The following is a 19,807-nucleotide window of genomic DNA, read 5'->3' as shown; positions in this document are numbered from 1 at the left end:
CCCCGCATCGGGCTCTGTGCTGACGGCTCAGAGCCTGGAGCCTGCTTCCAATTCTGTGTCTCCCTTTCTCTCTGGCCCTCCCCCGTTCATGCTCTGTCTCTCTCTGTCTCAAAAATAAATAAACATTAAAAAAAATTTTTTAAATAAAAATAAGAAGAGTATAAATAATAATTTTTAAAAAGTGGGGGAAAAGGAAAAAGGGAGACAAAACACCCTGGAGGTTTAAAATCCAAGGTAAAAGAAGTCCCAGAAAAAAAAAGAAAAGAAAAAGAAAGAAACTAGAGAACACATAAGTGAGAAAATCAAAACAGAAAAAGTCAAGCTAATTTCCCAAACTGAAATACATGATTTTGCAAATTTAATGCTGTAATAGAGCTCTGAGAACAATGAATGAAAATAGAAACACACAAAGGCATATTTTTCAGACATTTAGGAACACCGGGGACAGAGAAATAATCCTGAAAGAGAAAAAAGCTAATTGCAAATGAAGTATCAGTAATTAAAATGACTTCTTACTTCTCAAAAGCAATACAGGAAGCTAGAAGAAAACGGAGAACGCTTTCAAAATCCGGAAAGAAAAACTTCCCCAACCTAGCGTTCCATACCCAACCAACACTCAATCGAACGTTAGAGAAAAATAAAAGATATCCTCCAATACCCAAATATTTAAAAAATCTAAATATCATAAGAGAACAGTGGACAATATTTGCCAGTCATCACAAACGAGCAGTGAAGACCAATTCAAAAAGACTATGATATAATTGGAAGAAAGACGGATCGGAAGCGTGTCCCTATACGGTGGTGTTTAAGGCGAGGAACAAGATGAGCCTTTTTGTACGGTGAGTAGTCAATCGAAAATTCTCAACTTGAAACATCAGTAAGTAGAGAAAGCATCCGTATCGGTCAGAATACAATTCTGGCTCCGTAACAAAGACCTCAACCTACTGTCGCTTAAAGGAGGGGGACGTTACGCATCTCTCACATGATCGTCTGAAGGTACAATCGAGGCTGACGCTCTGGCGCCACGGTGTTGGTTCCGGTGTTGTGCCTCGGGGCTCCCTCCTTCCTACGGGGTTGCTCCGTGTTTCGTGACTCCTTCTTTCCTGCGGTGTTGCCACTTCCAGCAAAGCACACACGGCAGGAAGAGACAAGTGGAGGGTGTTCCTCTCCTCTTCTGGGCATAACCTGCACGTCTCACAGACACCGACTCTCCAACGCGCTGGTTTCGAAACTGGTCACATGACCCCGCTTAGCGTCAAGGAAAGTTGTGCATTGGGGACGTCTCGTGGGTGGCTCTGAGCCCTACTAAATGCCCAACCAGCCGTCTCTGCCGTGGCATCCGATTTGGAGATACGCCGGGAAAAGCAAACACCACCACAAACCGAAAGCCAAATGGCTGAAAATCTTTCCCTCTCCCAGGGGGGAAGATGAGGAAGAAGGCCACGTATTTTTGAAGTACTTAAGATTTTTCAACGTGTGCTTAACTTTGATGGGAAAAGATGTGAACTTAAAAAATAAGCCTGAAGCCGAGAACAAAGGTGTGGATTAAAAAAAAAAAAAAATCCATCCGGGTTCAAATGGGGCAGGGGAGGAATACCCCATGAGGGAAAAAGGCCTCGTTGGAAAGAGGGGAAATAGATCCTTCTTGATACCGACTCGGGAATTGGACTGAGCGGAGAAAACAAGGCAGAGGGAAGTGTATGATTGATTTGCTTGATCTTCATGACCACTTTCCTGCTCAGATTTCAGGATTCTCCCTGATGGGTCACACACATGCTTCAGCGCTCCGGCCACAGTGATTTCTCAACACTCGTCTAGACACTGTCGGCCCCCCGGCCTTTGCTCAGGCCCTGTCCTCAGGGAAGGACACCCTCTCTCCTGGCCAGCTCTAGAAAACTTCCTCGGCAAGACTCACCTTTAATACAGCCTTCTTTCCCCAGGCATTTATGATTCATTCTGATTAGTCATAATCAAGCCCTACCCATGTTCCCTTATGTGCATTGTATTCATTCCGTGAAACAAATTTTTAAAAAGCAGTTGAAAAAGCTTTTTGCACCCTTCCCCAAATAATCTTCCCGCTGGGAGTGACTCTTTTAACTTTTTTTTTTTTTTTTTTTTTTTTTTTGCACCGCAGCCTTTGGAAATCAGGCGCAAGTCGGGCCACCTGTCCCCCCTAAGACCACCCAAGAAGCACACGGGGATCTGGGGGGAATCGGAAGTCGCGGCTCCTCTGCTGGGATGAGCGGGGAGAGAGCCCCGCGAGTGAAGGGCTCTGCCCTGCGCAGTTTCACCCTGCAGGGTCGAGGCGGTGACGACACGGGGTAGAGTTGCAGCGCGGCCCCGCTGGGGCCCGCCGTCTAAGCTTCCGGACTGTCTTCTTAGCCGCGAATTCGGAGTCCGGACTCGCCAGGCTCCCCGAGGTCCACACCAGGGGGACCGGCTCTGGGAGCCCCCGCCCGCGGCTGGCTCGGGCGGGTGGCGCCCTCGGACCGCAGTGGGGGGGGGACCGCAGACAGGTGCCAGGCAGCCGCGCGGGGGGAGCCCAGGCCCAGGCCGAGGTGCTTGCGTCCCGGCTCCGCCCCCGTCGCGACTCCTGGGGGAGCTGAGCCTGCTTTTCGCGTCGCGACTTTTCCAGTCCGGTCGTGGTCCATTCGCGTGGGAGCCGGAGCTGGTCTCCCGGGCGTCCCCGAGCCGCCTCCTGGATCCCCTGAGTCCAGGACAGCCGGGAAGCGCCCGAGGGTCAACTCTGAAATAAAGTACTTGGAGACCGTGGTGCGTGGTGACGAGGTGGCCGAGTGGTTAAGGCGATGGACTGCTAATCCATTGTGCTCTGCACGCGTGGGTTCGAATCCCACCCTCGTCGGTGAAGGTATTTTAGCGAGAGGGAGCGGGAAGGAGTGCGTGCAATTTCACCTTGGCTTTGTCCGTCAATATTGTCTGTGTGGATACTTTATGTGAGTAATAAAGTGCCCGCGGAAGGCTTCCTTCCGGGTCCCTGAGGAAGGAGAGGGTGAGAAGGAGAGAAGCGAAACACCGGTGGAAAATTCTGCTCCCTAGAAATCACAAATAAGTGGATGGCCCTTTATTAACACTTGAAGCCTGTACTGTTTTACCGCTTATATTTAGATCTGCAACTCTCCTGGAACGAATATCGATTTACAGTGGAAGGAAAAATCAATTGGCGTATTTATTTATTGGTCTATCATCCACCTGTAGATAAATATAGTCATATTGCTATTCAAACAGATCACCTTTACCGTGGACATCGAATGGCCCTGTCTGTGCGGTTCTTTTCAGGAATCTACTCTTGAGTTGTCTGTTTTACATACTCCGCTGTCTTATTTCTAGAGCTTTGTAACAAGTCTCAACCCCTTGTTCCTATTCCAGATTTGCCTGTTCTCAATTGCCTTTTTGTAGTTCCATACACATTTTAGAATCGTTATGTAAATGTCTGCCCCCAAAAAAGGGGGGGGGGAAGGGGAAGGCTGATATAATTTTGGCTAATAATGTTTGAATCTATAGAGCAATGTGAATACAATAGACATCTTTAAAATATTGAATCTTACGATACATATTAGACCCTTCAATTATGTATGTCTTCTTGAATTTATCTCAATAGTGGCTTGTCTGATTTGTCTACGTAGAAATATAGCCCGTATTTCACTAGATATGTTTTAGGTATTTGTATTTAAGTATCTGAATTAGGCTGTAAAATATGGTGTATATGAATATGTTGTTGTATATGCTATTAGGTTGTGAAATTTTATTGTTTATTAAAGCATTGAAATCCAGTGGATTTTTATATACCAGTCATGGAAAGCCTGATAATAGCTCATCATGCGGGCGCTGAGTTGAAAAGACGACATCACAGGCACATGGTCTTGCTATGGGAAATGCCATATTAGGAAAAGCCGAGGCCCCATCAGGAGATGCATACAGGCCATCGGACCCCAGGGAGTGCACAGTCCGCACTGGGTACGTCGCAGCACACAATTTTCGGGAAAGAAATAGCGGGGTGGGGGAAGTTGAAACTGAGATAGGCTTTTTGTATTGGAGAGAGAAAATGTTCTACTGAAAGGCACTCTTACTGTGCGGGTGAACATTCTGGACAGGAGTCACCGCTTAGTTAATTTCTGGCTCCCTGAAGTGGGTCGAGGAGGGAGGACAGTTGCCAGGTACAACAGAGGACCCACCTTTGCTTTACGCATAGAAGCTGTCTTTTGAGTAAATCTGTTGACAGCATCCGAGAGCACCCTCTCCCCCTCCAAGACTTAATGATCTACTCACTAGGTAGGCTTTCTGTGATACATGCACTTTACTGCGGATATAAAATTGATTAGAAAGTATGGACGAGTTCACTGAACATCGATGATACAAAAGTATATGACCTGAGCCTTATGTTTTAATTAGTGGACTTTTCGTTGCTGCTTCGATATGGACATCTACGAGCATCTTGCTCACGGAGATTCTCATTCCCCAAAGCTCATTGCAAACTTCTTGGAACTTCAGCAGAACAAAGCCCAAGGGGCTGCTGGCCTCTGGCCCACATGTCCGTTTTTTCCAATTGTGGCTGAGGCTTCCGCTCACCCGGCGTGGCCCTCGTGACTGGAGGGTGGGCGGAAGTAGTTCTCAGTGACAGGTGATTTCTCCCCATCGGGGGACGTTCGGCCATGTCTGGAGACATGTTTGGTTGTCACAACTAGAGAGGGACCATCTGGCGGGGAAAGGCCAGAGGCGCTGCCGACACCCTCCAATGCTCGGTACTTTCTCCAACAGCAAATAATTTCCAGCACAAAATGTTACTAACATCAAGGTTGAGAAGTCCTGATATGTTGTGATAGAGATTAACATAATGCACACACATATGTATTATAATATCATAAGAACCCTGAGTACAATATAGTAAGAACCCTGTCCTGGGTCTTAAGGAAGTCCATTCCGGTAGGTGATACAGACAGTGACCCCCACAGACCACAACAGAGGCACAAGTTCATGCTGTTGAGACACGACATGAACCACACATACAGCTACTCAAAGGCAAAAACTCTAGCACAGACCTGGAGCGGCACAGAGACAGATGAACACCAGAGACACATAGTCTGAGAAGCAGACGTGTATTCAAAATGACACAATCACCCCCACACGCACTAAATAAGGCAGCGAGGGTCAAAGTGTGCCAAACACTGGGCTAAGCACTTCCTACTCAAATGTGGATAACATTCTCATTAAAAAGTATCTGATACAATCGTGGTCTCTGTGTAAAATTTCATAAATCCAAGGCACAAAGAACTTAAACTTTCCCAAGGTCACCAGCTGATAAACTGGGCTGGGGGGTTAGGATTTTTAGCCGTCTGGTCTGAAATCTAGTGTCTGCCTTACCCACGCTTCTAAGCTATCCCTTTCCCTGAGGGTCTCAGGAGGCTGGTTCCTTCTTCTCCTTTGGGTATTGGATCTAAGAGCCTTCCAAGACCCCACACGCACACCCCTGTCTTTAAAACTTCGACTTTGCCTTGTTTTGTTGCCTCCAAGACCCGTGAGCGTTTGAAATTACTCTGTATCCTTTTCACTTGTATATATGTAGCTACTTCTCCCCACAAGGCTTGAGGAAGCAAGAGCTGGCCCATCCAGGACTGCGACATACAGCGAATGAAAATACAAAATGCCTAATTAAATTGCAACTTCGGATCATTTTTTAGTATATCTCATGCGATATTTGGAACATGCTTATATTTTTAAAAATAATCATTCATCTGGGGGCGCCCGGGGGGCTCCCTCGGCTAAGTGAAGAGTCTTGCTTCTTCGGCTCAGGTCCTGAACTTGGCAGCTTGTGAGTCCCAGCCCCGCATCGGGCTCTTGACTGTCCGTGTGAAGCCTGTTTGGGATTCGCTCTCTCCCTTTCTCTCTGCCCCTCCCCTGCACACTCTCTCCGTCTCCCTCTCAAAACAAATAAATAAACCTAAAAAAATTAACCAAAGAAATAAAAAAATGATTCATCCATTCGAAATTCACCTGTAATGTTTTGTCTGGCAACCCTATTTCCTTCACGGTCAGCCTGACATCTGTGGGGTCTTGGCATACAGTGGCCATTAAATGTCCATTCAATGTGGAGATATAGTGTTTCTATGGTTGCAGCTCAGGAAATCGATGGAACTCTCTGACCTGGGTGCAGGGATTGGTCTACTTACAGATTTGCGGGGAGAATGTCCACAGAGAGTTGCAGATGAACAATCGAGTTGCAACGTCCACAGATAGTTGCAGAAATTGGTGATTTCTTACTGTTGCCCGTCCCCAGGTGGTCACTATCTTCACCCATCGCTTTGGGTGCTGCTGCACCTCGGTGCCATCGTGTGTCTCTGCTGGTCTGGAAGATCTTCCCTTAGAACCTTCTAAGACTTGTTGATCCCCCAGCAATTCCTCTCCACACACCTAACTGCCTTCTCAGTACGGGACGGCGTAGAGCGACAGTGCGTTTTCTGGAAAGGGTCTGAGGACATGACCATTCTTTATGGACACACCGCTCGTGCGTCTTTTCCCTTTTCATTCCAGGCTTCTGGCTCCTCGTTTTTCTCATCTTCAAACTATTATCCACCTGTCGGATTTGGGAGGCGATAAGTGAACTAATGAATATGAGATCATTTGTAGGCTCTCAAAGGCAAGACAAATGCCACTAATCGATACTGCTTAATGTGGGACTCTCACACTGTGAGTGGACACCTGAGAGTGAGAGTCTCACACTCAAGAAGACACCGAGTGCAGAACAGAGTCTGGGGTACGGCAGGACCAGTGGGTTTTGGAGCTGAAATGCCAGGATACCGGCCCATGAACATCTATAGCCACAAAATAAGCATATCCCTGTAGCCAGCAGAGAAGATGGTGAGAGGAACTGTGTTGGGAACAGGCCTCTGCGGCTCCCTGGATTTGGTTCCCGGCTGTGATGGGGTGTATGGAACGAACGAGAAGCCCAGGTGCCTGCTTCCCTGATGCTGGCGCCTGTTGCTGAGTCAGGAACCGTGTCCGTACCTTTAGAGGAGTCACATGTTCTCCTGGAAGGGAAGCATTACGTGAGCAATCACGGAATCATTTGATGCATCGTTCGTGTGTGCTGAAAAGAACCAGATGAGACTATGAAGACAGAGCCCATCACCTAGGGGTTTGGGAGAAACATCCCAGAGACGGGGCCATGAAAGCCATGAATCGAAGGAGGCCCACAGGGGCCTGAGTATTTAACATATTCTGACCATCATCTGACTGATAATGATGAACTCTTCTTGAGAAACCTTCGTTGCCCGGTGGACTGGGGAGACCCCGGGCCCTGACCCAGAGGAGTCCCCAGAGGTGCTTAGTCTTGTCACGAGAAGGAATTCCAGGACAGACACGCAGCAGATGAGCGACGCAGTGGGAAAGTTTATTAAAGTGAAAAGTCCACTTGAGACATGAGAGCAAGAGAGAGGCAGAGACAGAGACAGAGGGACAGAGAGAGAATGAGAGCTGTGCCTTTGGGGTTGGGTTTCTTTTATTGCCGGATGTTAACTAGGGGACAGAACATTCATTGCTTGGGGCGCGAAGCGTGGCTGGTCTCCCACTTTTCCTCCTCTCTTGCTCAGGGCTTCCTGTCATGGCCCGGCCCTCTTGGGCCCATCTGGTATGCTGGGGCTTCTCGGGGAGTGAGGCCCCGACAGGCCTCTGACCCTCCCCGCGGCTGGGCACAGCCTCCTCCGTGCTGGCCTCCGGGCATCCCCTCAGAGCCTAACTAACTGCCTGCTCTCTAGGGGTTACAAAATTGTGAATTAATTATTTTGACTTAGTGATACATGGACGAGGAGAAAAAGACCCAGAAGTTCTCATGGCTACAGAGTATCAGCACATTTTCTGAAGAGATTTGTTATAGATCATCAATACTGACTTTTTTCAGTCTCACATAAGGCAAATATTTTCTAGTTTGTCCTTTGTGTTCTATCCTTGTTTGTTAGTATGTGTCAAAACATTTTAAATACGTGCGTTTTAATGTTTCTTCTTTGTGTTTTTTCATCAGATTTAGAATGAAATTCAGAAACACAAATGACATAATTTTCTAAATTTTTCCTCCTGAAGAAATCATGCTACCTACGGTTATACACTTTCAGTCTTCCCCACTCACCATGAAGTTTCTCCTTATGGGCCACCTGCCTGGCTGAGTCGGAAAAGCGGGCAACGCTTGATCTTGGGGCTGTAAGTTCGAACCCCACACTGGATGTAGAGATTACCCAAATAAATAACATCTTCAAAAAAAAAAAAAGTTACTTCAGGACCGCTGGGTGGCTCAGTCGGTTGGGCACGCAACTTCGGCTCGGGTCATGGTCTCCTGGTGCGTGGGTTCAATCCCTCCATCCGGCTCTGTGCTGACAGCTCAGAGCCTAGAGCCTGCTTCGGATTCTGTGTTTCCCTGTCTCTGCTCCCCACCACCCCCCCCCCCCGCCCGCTTGCCCTCTGCCTCCCTCTCAAAAATAAACATTAAAAGGTAATTCATTCATTAATTAAAAAGTTACTTCTTGCACAAAATAGGTGCCAAGTAAAATTTTGCACTGTGGGCTGCACCTCCAAATCACCATCCACAAATTCTGGAGTCTCACATAGGCTGGTGAATGTCCTGCCTTATTTCGATTGGTTTGTTTAATGGAAATCCATGCAGATGAGATCTCAGTTGAGATGAGTGTGGCAGGGCGTGGGTAAAAGGTGTGATCTTGCCCGTCCTGATAAAAAGGCAGCATTAAACCGCAGGCCTTCACGTGCACAGTCTTTAGGGTTGGAGGCCTGAAAAGAGCTCCTCGGTGTAAGAGGTGAGTTTTACTTCTCGCACTCTTTCCATACTTGATTAGAAATCACTTTGATGAGGGATATGTGTTTGCTATTGGGGGTATTTGTTTAAAAAGTAAATACATAAACAGAGTAAGTAGACAGTGTGGAAGACAGAGGAATGGTCTCACGCCATTCCTTCTTTAATAGAATTCTTCTACCCCTTCAGCCCCCAGCAAATTTTAGAGAAAACATTCATGAGGACTCTAAGGGGAGTCTCCTTAAACACTGAAAGGGCTCTGCCATGTATTGGAACCACTTAAAGTTATGCTGAGTGTTATTTGTTGGACGTGGGCTAAAATGAAAGGTCACAGAAACATGGGCCATGTTTCATGGAACTCAAAATCTTAGGAGGCCGTGAGACAGTAAACAAAAAGGGGACTAAAGAATGCAAATTCCATGCAGAAATAAGTGTTACTTACGGGCTCTTTACCAAAGCATTTTTTTTTTTATGGATTATACATCCTGTCTTGGCTCACTGATCAATCATACTTCACTTGTAACCTCCAGTCAGCTTGTTTTCACTCCTAAATGTTGCTCAAAAGAGTGAAAGAATCCTGGATAGTGATGGAACACTCAGTCTTTTTTGATGGCGTAATCCTCACTGCTGGGTGCGTTCCTCGGTACAACGATACGTTTGGTCTTCATCCACCGTTCCTGTAACTGCTTCAGAGCCATAAAGGTGAACTGGGTGTCTTGCTGTTAATGAAGGTGACTTTTGGATCCCAACTTAGGGCAGGGCTGGTAGCCAGGAGGACCGACCCTGTGATCAGAGGGGCTCAGTCCCAGACCCCTGGGGAGAGGGGAGGGGCTGTAAGTTGAACGAGCCAACGGCCAATGACTTAGTCAATCAGGACTGTGCGACGAGACCGCCATAAAAACCCAGAAGCGCTGGGTCTGAAACGCTTCCAGGTTGGTGAACACGTGGAGATGTGGGCCGTGCCGTGTGCCGTGATTGCTTCCTGCCCTTTCTCCATACCTCGCGCTTCTGGCTGGTGATTCATATCCTTTCTCACATCCTTTAGCAAACTGGTAAGCCTGTTTCCCTCAGCTGTGGGAGTTGTTCTAGCAAATTAAAAGAGGAGGAGGTCCTGGGAGCCTGTGATCTGTAGCCAGGCAGTCAGAGGCACAGGTAACCCCCTGGGGCTTACTACTGGCAGCTGCAGTGAGGGCTGGGGGCAGTCTTATAGGACCGAGCCCTTGACCCGTGGGATCTGATGCTGTCTCCCCATAGATGTTGTCAGAATTGAGTGAGTTCTCGGACACCAGCTTGTGGTTGGGGGCCACCGCCCCCCACACGGGAATCGGGTCCAAGAACTTAAAAGATCTGGTGTCAGTAGAGTCTCCGTTCCCCAGCATCCATGGCTAAGCTCCAGAAAGCGCTGACCTGTCTCTGTTTTCGGGGACGTTGAGGAGCCCCACTGTGGCGTGTGAACACAACGTGTGCCTGGGAAACCCTGCCTCCTTGGTGATGGTGACCAGCAGGAGGCCTGCGCGTGAGTTACGCCTCGTCAGCGTGTGAGTCTGAGCATCTTTCCTACACGCCCACCCGCTAACAGGGTCCCACAGGGGCCCTGGCAAATTTGGGGACGATTATGCCAACGTCGCTGCTGTAAACGTCCTCGTCCTTCCGGACACCACGTGCTCGCAGCTACTCGGGCCACTGAGTCACGGATCCGAAATGTGTCTGAGTTTCAGTGTGGCTGTTGCCATCCTTCCCACGCCCTCAGTGCCCAGGGCCGCCTGTCGCTTTCCTACCTCCCGTCACGCAGTGCTCGTGTCTCTACGGTTAGGGCACTCACCTTGGTTATGGTTGGTGTATATAGTGTTACCACGCTGTGACTCGTACTTGAACACCCAACATGCCAACTGAGTTTGAGTCCCCTTGTATCATATGCATGGTCCATTTGGAAACTCGCTTTTATAAAGTGCTTTTTCAGGTCGTGACTATTCTGTTTTAAGTTGATTTATTATTTGTTTATTTTGAGAGAGAGAGAGGGAGAGGGCGTGTGACCAGGGAGAGGGGCCAAGAGACCGGGGGAGACGGAATCCCAAGCAGGCTCCGCGCTGTCCGCATGGAGCCCAACGCGGGGCTTGAACCCACAAACCGTGAGATCATTAACCTGAGCCGAAATCAAGAGTCGGTCGCTTAACTGACTGAGTCACCTGGTGCCCCAAGTCTTGACTGTTTTGCAAAGGTGGGGTTATCTTCCTTTATTTGGTTAGGGAGTGTTTTTGATATTTTTTTGGCTGGTGAGCGTTTTGCCACTGCGTTTTTCCGTTTCCGCTCTGTCAGTTGTTTCATTTTTTTTTTTTTAATCACAATTTAAATAGACGTCGGTTTTCCGTCTTCTGACTCACGGTGATTGTTTTTTCATTTCACGCTCCATATACATTGCATTTTGAGCTGAAATTTCTAAGGTGACACAGAGGGGTCGTTGTCAAACTTGTTCTCTCTTCTTGCCCGATGAACCCAGCCCTCTTTGCTGACAAAGCTGTCTCACCCCCCTTTCTGCAGCGCTCACTGTGTCTTTCGTTGAGTTTCCATACAAGTTTCTGCCGTTTTTGAAACCTTCCTTTTCGTTGATCTAGTAGTTCTCTGAGGAGGAGTCCCAGGTGGCTATGACTAGGATGGCCTCACAGAGCACGTGCTATTTGCCGTGCAATTCCTTTCGCTTGTTTTCATTTTGTGTTGGTCTTGGGGTCTCTGGACCCCGCTCATGTCCACATCGACTTACCTTTTCTTCTCAGTTGCCAAAAAAGGCAAAGGCTGCTACGTTGGTAGAAATACAGTTGATCCCACCGGTTAAACTGAGGAGAAAGGAAAGGACCCCTTTAAAATATCATCTTTCGGTCTGTGACCATAATATGTGAGGAAATAAAATTGGCGTTTGCCCGTGTTTTGTGTCTAGTAACCTCTTTCAATGCATTGGTTCCAATATTCTCTCTGGTGTCCCGTATGTATTATGCGTATCTTACAGCCTCACTTGGCAACAAGACAATTGTCACTTATCATTGACACGATGGTAAACCTTTCCTTCTTTTTTCCACAGGTACCGCGGCGGCAAAACTCAGAGCGGCCTCGACTGATGCGCCCCTTTCACCCGAAGTCCCTACTTCAAGATCCCTGTTTGACGTTCTCTGCCTCACTTGTCCTTTGGACATTTGGAGAGGGAGAACCGGGATGGCTCTTCCACCTGTCCTCGATGGCTTGACATCAGCCGCATCCAAAGGATCCAGACCTGCGTGATCCCGGGGAGGCCGGGGGCTAAGATCCCAGCGCGGGGGATGCTGGCAATGAGCAGGGTCTCCCGTGTGCCGCCTGTGGATGCTGGAGGTGGTCACCCCATCCCAGCTCCCTAAAAGGGAGAGGCAGCTTCCAATACTTTCGCCCAGGAGGGGAGGGATCGCTGTTCTAACTTGAAGGGCTGGGTGGATTTTGAGAGAAGCTGCAGGCTTCTGAGGCCGCTGCAACTTACACGTCGCCTCTGCTGACGGCTCGTGGCATCGTAGCTCACCACGTCTCCCTGTGTTAAGACGAGGTCAGTCACCGAAACACGCGAGTGCAGCCGTAGCCAACCCTGGGGCAGCTCAGATGATCACGTCACCCTCCTCGCAAGTCCGCCCCCCTCTCTGGACTGGGACCTTGCAGCCCGGGAGGGGGCTGGGAAATGAGAGATACTGGTGACCCGGCCACAGCGTGCGAGCCTGGTGGGCGTGTTAGTACCCGACGTTCTCGGTCTTTGTTCCTACTTTCAGCGTCTGCTTCAGGGAGTCGGGTCGATTCGGCAGAACCGGAAAATGTTTCTGCAGAAAAGCATTAATCCAACAAGAAGCTCTTTGCCCGAACGTCTGTTCCAACCCCTTGTAAAGACCCTTCAACGTATAATAAATCTTCAGTTGAGTTCAAGTCTTAAAAATCTTGTGTTGTGGCGCACATGAAACTGAACAGGATTCAACACGAAACGAGGGCTTAAGACAGAGACTGTGAAGCTATTCGAGCTGCCTTTTAATAACCTCTGCAGCCGTTACTGCCTGCAGGACCTTGAGCTCTTTGTGGCCACCTCTGTCTTTCAGGTTCGTCCTCTGTAAATGGGGGGAAAGTAGAAAAGCCCTTTTCAGAATTAAACATGTATCTGTAAAGTTATTAGTACAGGAACCGAAGCCAATGATAGATTGTTTACATGCTGTTTTACTCCTATTATTAGTGTCATTATCAAACTGTTTTCTACTTTGCTTGAGTCTATTACCTCTTTATTGTGAAGGAGTCTGGATCCGGCTACAGTCAGCGATCGTTGGAGCCTCTGGCGTGGGTTCATCCAGATGCGCCCACCACAGACATTCATCTCAGCTCCTCGTGGCCCCGGGTCCGCTGGTCACTTCTGGTCCCCTCCGCTAGGCGGTTCCAGTGGGAGGGACAGCAGAGTGGGTTGTGGGAGTTTGCAGTGCGCCTGCATACCATCAAGGACCTTTCCTGGTGTCTTCAGACCTGGGTTCTCCCCGGGAGGAGGGCATGAGGTCACCTTCTGGGCTAGCACAGAAACCGGGACTGTTCGCCGCGTGACCCCCAACATGCGGTAAGTAGATATTGTTCTAGACTTCGGGAGGTCGAGAGAGAGGGAGAGAGAGAGAGAGAGAACCCCAAGGTGGGGGGGCGACGCAGGGCTTGATCTCACAACCGTGAGATCATGACCATGAGACCACGACCCGAGCTTAAATCAAGAGTCAGATGCTTAACCAACTGAGGCACCCAGGCGCCCCTCTAATTTGTTTTTCTGATGAGGAAGACTTCAGATTAGAACTGCAAAAATAAATCAGTGATTTAAAAACCTGACTTAATTCTAAATACTAGGTTTTGCTCAACGTGGAGCTGAACCAGACCCCAGAAGCCACATTTCAAGGGTGGGTTTGTTTCTTTCTCTGGCATCTTTCCAAGAGGTAGCATTCGGCTGCTTCTGGATGGTACCATGAATGTACTACTGAAGAGCAAGCCGATAAGGGTAGGACCTGAGAAGGAGCGAGGGGGAAAGGAAGGGGGCGGCCAGAACCTTATAGAACAAGGACCCTCCCCTATAGACCGTGGACATTCACTTTCAAATGTCCCCTCTCTGCAAAGACAGCTTTCCTACTATTCTCCCTTTCTCATCTTATAGTCTAATAAACTTTTGTCTGCTGCTCATTTTGATGGAGTTTTGGGGTGATAGTGGGGTGGTCCGGAGCCGATGGCCAAGAAAGAATTCTTGAAGACGTCTTTGGTGCAAAAAAAAAAAAAAAAAAAAAAAAAAAGGCGATATTATTAAAGCATGGGGACGGGACCCATGGGCAGGAAGAGCTTCACGGGGTCGTGACGGGTAACTCATTATATACCCTCAAGTTGGGAGGGGGTCAGGGATAGAGTAAGTCTCTAAGGAATTTTGGAAGCAAGGTTTCCGGGACCTTGAGGGGCTGGTGTTGTGAGAAAAACACCATTTATTACCGCTTAGTAAAACCCCAGTCGTGAGACCCTTCGGATGTATATCAGGGGGCCATATGCTTAGAGTATGATTGCCAGCATATACTTGGGGCAGTTGAGATCAAGGAAGTTTCCAATGGAATTTTTATATGTTAAAGTAGACTCACAGGAGGATAATGTTGAGCCAAGGTTCTCTTTTGCCCCCAGCAAAGTGCCATCATGGAGGCAGCTGAACTCCCAGAGGGAGGTCACTCTACCAGTTTCAAGGAATGTTAATGGGCTGTAGGCAGTAAGGGAATTTAATTTTTCATTTGCCTTAGTTTCCCCCATCACCGTGGCCAGCACTGAAACCCCTTTCCTTCATTCTTGGGCGGCCAGGAGTGTCCGAGGAACATCACACATGTCCCACCTGCAGGCGGGGGTGCTGTAACCTGTACTTGGCCCTCAGCTCGCCCCGCGCTCCCCCATCAATTTTGTTTCCCCCTTTTCATTCTTCGAAGCGGCGAGACAACAAATCCCGGGCACTGAGGTAAAGAATCCCACAAGAACATCGTTTCCATATGTGAACTAGAGTTCTTGTCCCTTATTTGTGGGCTTTTCAGATTGAATTTAAAAAGGTGTATTACAGACTTGATCTATTCTATGATATTTTTACTATGACTGAAAAATGACATTTTTACTTGTTTAAAACAACTTTATTAAAGCGTTATTGGCATGTGACAAACTGCGGATATTTATTTGTTTTGATTTTTTTAATGTTTTATCTCACGTTTGAGAGACACAGAGAGAGAGCAAGCAGGAGAGGGGCAGAGAGAGTGGGAGACACAGAATCTGAAGCAGGCTCCAGGCTCTGAGCTGTCAGCACGCAGGGCTCAAACCCATGAACCGTGAGATCATGACCTGAGCCGAAGTCGGAAGCTTAACCAACTGAGCCACCCAGACCCCCCAAACTGCACATATTTAAAGCATACATTTAATGAGCTTTGATAGATGTATACACATGAAACCATTACCCCCATCAAGATAGTGAACTCCCCCCCTCACCCCTAAAGTCTCCTTGTCCCCTTCTAGAATACTGTTCTCCTGCCCCCTCTGACTCCATCTCCAAGGGACCTGATGGGTCTCCATTTGTAAGGATGTCTCACTCTCTGTCCCAGGAAGAGAAACTCTCAGCCATGAAAAAGCTGCTGACTTAAATCTGCATAACAACCTCACCCTCCTTTACAGTTTTTCCTGGGAACCTCGCCTCACTGGCCTTCCTAACCTCCAACTGCTTTCTTCCGTCTTGAGCTGAAGATGATATTTAAGGTGGTGCCATTTCAGGGAGTTTCGCTCAGTTTTCCTGGGCCTGTCCCATGCATACACGAGGTAGACATATTATTAAGCTTCTGTTTTCCTCTTGTGAATCTGCCTTTTGTTACAGGTCTGTAACAGGTCTGTTACAGGTCTGTGGCTGTGGGGTCTCAGCCACAGCACCTAGGAGGGCAGAGGGGAAACTGTCATCCGCTACGTAAGCTCCCCGATGAGAATGCAGGCTGGCAGGGGTCTGGACGGAAGCCCTGGGAGCCGCTAGGCCGACGCTGCGGCTAAGTCTTTCCCGGAGCTGAGCATTTACTATCCTGAGATAATACACGTGTATTATTTATAGACACTAAGCTCGTGGCATCACACAAAATTCCACCAAGTAAATTCTAAAGATCTTGTCGGCGTTACTCAACGATTCATAAATCCAGTCTAGCAGACAGAAGTTCTAGGACTTCCAAGGAGCTACACAGAGTGAAAGGCTCTTATAGGCAGAAAGCGGGGAGAAGAAGGAAGTTCTGCCAGAAGAGCAGGTTGGTTATTGCCAAGGTTACTTTCCTTTGCAGAAAAGCCTAGGGTCTGTCAGGCGGATTACCCACCTACCTAGTGCTGACCGGGTGATTTCTGATGGACTGGTTTACGATTCCATTCTCTGAGAGAGCTAGAACTGTAATTATCAGTCTGGTGATCCAAGGCTGAGCATAAACTCCATCTGGGGCCTATTGTCTTAACAAGGCTCATGTATCCCGCCCAGGCGCGGCAGGAAACTGACACTTTTGTTGGCCAACTGTTCATTCCTTTTCGTTGCCGAGTAGAATTCCATGACATGAATGTACCACCCATGGAAGCTATTGACCACTTTGGGGGAGGGGAGGGGAGGAATCTTTTATTTTTTTATTTATTTTGAAAATCGTATTTAAGTTCTGGTTCGTTAACATACAGGGCAATGTCGGTCTCGGGAGTAGAATTCAGTGATTCATCGCTTGCATCCAACACCCAGGGCTGATTCCCACAGGTTCCCTCCTTAGTACCCATCACCCATCTAGCCCAGCCCCCACCCACCTCCCCTCATCAACCCTCAGTTTGTTCTCTGTCTTCAGAGTCTCCTATGGTTTGTTTCCTTCCCTCTTTTCTCTTTTCTCCCCGCCCCCTCCCCCGTATGTTCACCTGTTTTGTTTCTTAAACTCCACATACGAGTAAAAATCATATGGTACTTGTTTTTTTCCCTGATTGACTTCTTTCACTTAGTAGCTATTTATCTATTGATGACCATTTAGACAATTTCCAGATTTGGGCTAATACAAATAGGGCTTCTATGAACATGTGTGTGCAGATCTTTGTACGGTGAAGGGTAGTGGAATATTCCGTCGCAGAATAGGCCACTTTGGCATATTGGTTGTTTTGAGTAAAGTTACTTGAGAAGCAGCTGATTCAAGAAGAACACTGATGGGGGAGCGCGGGGCGAGCTGAGGGCCAAGTACAGGTTACAGCACCCCCGCCTGCAGGTGGGACATGTGTGATGTTCCTCGGACACTCCTGGCCGCCCAAGAATGAAGGAAAGGGGTTTCAGTGCTGGCCACGGTGATGGGGGAAACTAAGGCAAATGAAAAATTAAATTCCCCTACTGCCTACAGCCCATCGACAAGTCCTCGAAACCGGCAGAGTGACCTCCTCTAGGAGCTCAGCTGCCTTGATGATGACACTTTGCTGGGGGCAAAGAGAGAACCTTAGCTTAATAGTATCCCAACCTTGAGGAGCCTGCAAGTCAATTTCCTTTATCTCAGCTGCCCCAAGATACATGCTGGCAATCGTACTCCAAGCTTATGGCCCCCTGATATGCATCTGAAGGGTCTTAAGACAAGTTTTATTAAATGGTAATAAATGGTGTTTCCTTAGCAACAGCTAGCCCCTCAAGGTCCTGGAACCCTTGCTTCCAAAATTCCTTTAGAGACTTACTCTATCCCTGACCCCCTCCCAACCTGTGGGTACATAATGAGTTACCCGTCACGACCCCAGTGCAGCTCTTTCTGCCCACGGGTCCTGTCCCCATGCTTTAATAAAATCACCTTTTTGCACCAAAGACGTCTCGAGAATTCTTTCTTGGCCTTCGGCTCCAGATCCCACAAATCCCTCACCACTCCGAAACTTCATCACTCTGACCCTCATTTTCCCCCCAGAAAGCAGGAAATAAATCTCCCATGTGAAAGACAACCTCCCTGTACCAGAAGGGCAGAAGACCCAGGGATGGGACTTTAGGGTCAAGGAGGCTGTATAGACAAATCTTGTGACTTCACGAATTTAACCACCCTAAACCCAAACTGTCTTGTCAATTCTTCACAGATGTATTGTTTGTCTACAAGGTATAAAAGCCACCTGCTTTGCTCATGTCCTTGAGTCTCATGTTTTTATGGGGCCCCCGCACATATGAAACTAAATTTGTTTTTCTCCTGTTAATCTGTGTCATGTCAATTTAATTGTCAGATGAGACCAAGAAGCTAGAAGGAAAGAAGGAAAATCTTTCCATGCTTACAATGATCATATGTTTCATTTTCTTTTGAGTACGAACCTAGGGGTGCAATAGTTGAATCATGTCGTAGATTATATGATTAAATTTTTAAGACCCTGTCAATTTATTTTCCATTTTCGATTTATAGCACAACTCTACGAGAGTTCTGGTTCCCTCGTGTCCTTCCCAACACTTTGCATGATTAATCTTTTTACCTTTAGCTTTTCAAATAGGTGTAGTGGTATTTGGTTGTGATTTTAATTTGCATTTCCCTGAGAGCTAATGATATGCAGTATCTTTTCCCTGTGGTTATTTGCAGCCCCATATTTTCTTATAAAGTATCTGTTCATCTCTTTTGCCCATTTATTTGACTGAGTCCCTTATTCTCTCAGTGTTGAAATGTTGAGCATGCTTTAAATACAGTCCTTTATCAAATAAGGGAATTTGCAACGATTTGTCCCAGTTTGTGACTTGACTTTCTCCCAGTGGGATTCTCTTGTCTTTTGAAGAACAAAGTTTGTTCATGTTAAAGAAGCCTAATTTGTCAATTTGTTCCTTTTTGGATCATATTTCTGATGTCATGTCTACAACTCTTTGCCTAACCCAAGGTCACAAAATTTTCTCCTACATTTTCTTCTAGGAGTTTTGTAGTTTTTAGCTTTATGTTTAAGTCTGTGATAGATTTTGGGGTAGTTTTTGCAAATTATGGACCCAAGTTGTCTGTGTGTGTGTGTGTGTGTGTGTGGATATTGAATTTTTCCATTTATTAAAAAAGATATCCTTTTTCTACCAGTTTGCCTTTGGGCCTCTTTTAAACAATAAATGAAATTTATTTAAATTTCAATTTCTGATTGTTGTCAGTATAGTAAAATACAGTTGAGTTTTGTATATTAACTTTGCGTCCTGTGACCTTTCTGAACTCACTCATTAGTCTTAGTAGGTTTTTGTAGATTCAGTACAAATGCTTCCTTTTCAATTTGGATGACTCTTTCTCTCTTTCTTTCTCTCCCTCCGCCTTTCTCCCTCTCTGTCTCTCTCTATCTTATTCTTTTTCCTTTTTCTTGATTTCACTGACTAGAATTTCCGATAAAACATTAAATAGAAGTAGTGAGAGCAGACATAGCAATCTTATTCACAGTCTTAGCGAGAAACCATCATTCTTTTTAAGAATGTAGTTAGTTGAGTTTTTTGGTAGACGCCCTTTATCAGGGTGAAAACATCTGTTCCAGAGTTTGCTGAGAGGTTTTATCAGAGATGGATATTGTCAAATGAGTTTCTGCATCTATTGAGATGATCATATGTATTTTCTTTTTTAGTTTGTTAATGCAGTGTATTACACTGATTGATTTTCTAATGTTCAACCAGCCTTACATTTTAGGGATAAACCAGGGGTGTTTGATCATGATGTATGATTCTTTTAATATATCAATCGATTTTAATTTCTAAAATTTCGCTTAGAATTTTTGCATCTGTGTTCATGAAGGATATTGGTCAGTAGTTTTCTTTGTTTGTAATGTATTTGCCTCGTTTTAGCATCAAAATGATACCCCCATCATAGAATGGGTTAGGATCGGTGTTTGCAAACATTTTCTTGAAGGTGCCAAATAATAAGTATTTTAGGCTGTGCAGGCCGTAGGGTCTCTGTCACTCCTCTGCTGTTGAAGTGAAAAAGTAACCACAGATTCTACATGAATGAATGGTGTAGCTGTGCTCTA

At 46.9% G+C, this 19,807-nt stretch overlaps 1 non-coding gene across 1 annotated transcript; it reads left to right on the top strand.

Annotated features, from left to right (window-relative positions):
• The first annotated feature begins 2,781 nt into the window (after positions 1-2,781).
• TRNAS-GCU (transfer RNA serine (anticodon GCU)) lies at positions 2,782-2,863 on the top strand. Its single transcript has one exon. It is a non-coding gene; the product is annotated as a tRNA-Ser (tRNA).
• Positions 2,864-19,807: the final 16,944 nt, after the last annotated feature.

The sequence above is a fragment of the Panthera uncia genome, assembly GCF_023721935.1.
Source record: "Panthera uncia isolate 11264 chromosome B2 unlocalized genomic scaffold, Puncia_PCG_1.0 HiC_scaffold_25, whole genome shotgun sequence".
In the NCBI taxonomy this organism is placed as follows: domain Eukaryota; kingdom Metazoa; phylum Chordata; class Mammalia; order Carnivora; family Felidae; genus Panthera; species Panthera uncia.
This window is presented reverse-complemented; position numbering and strand designations above follow the sequence as displayed.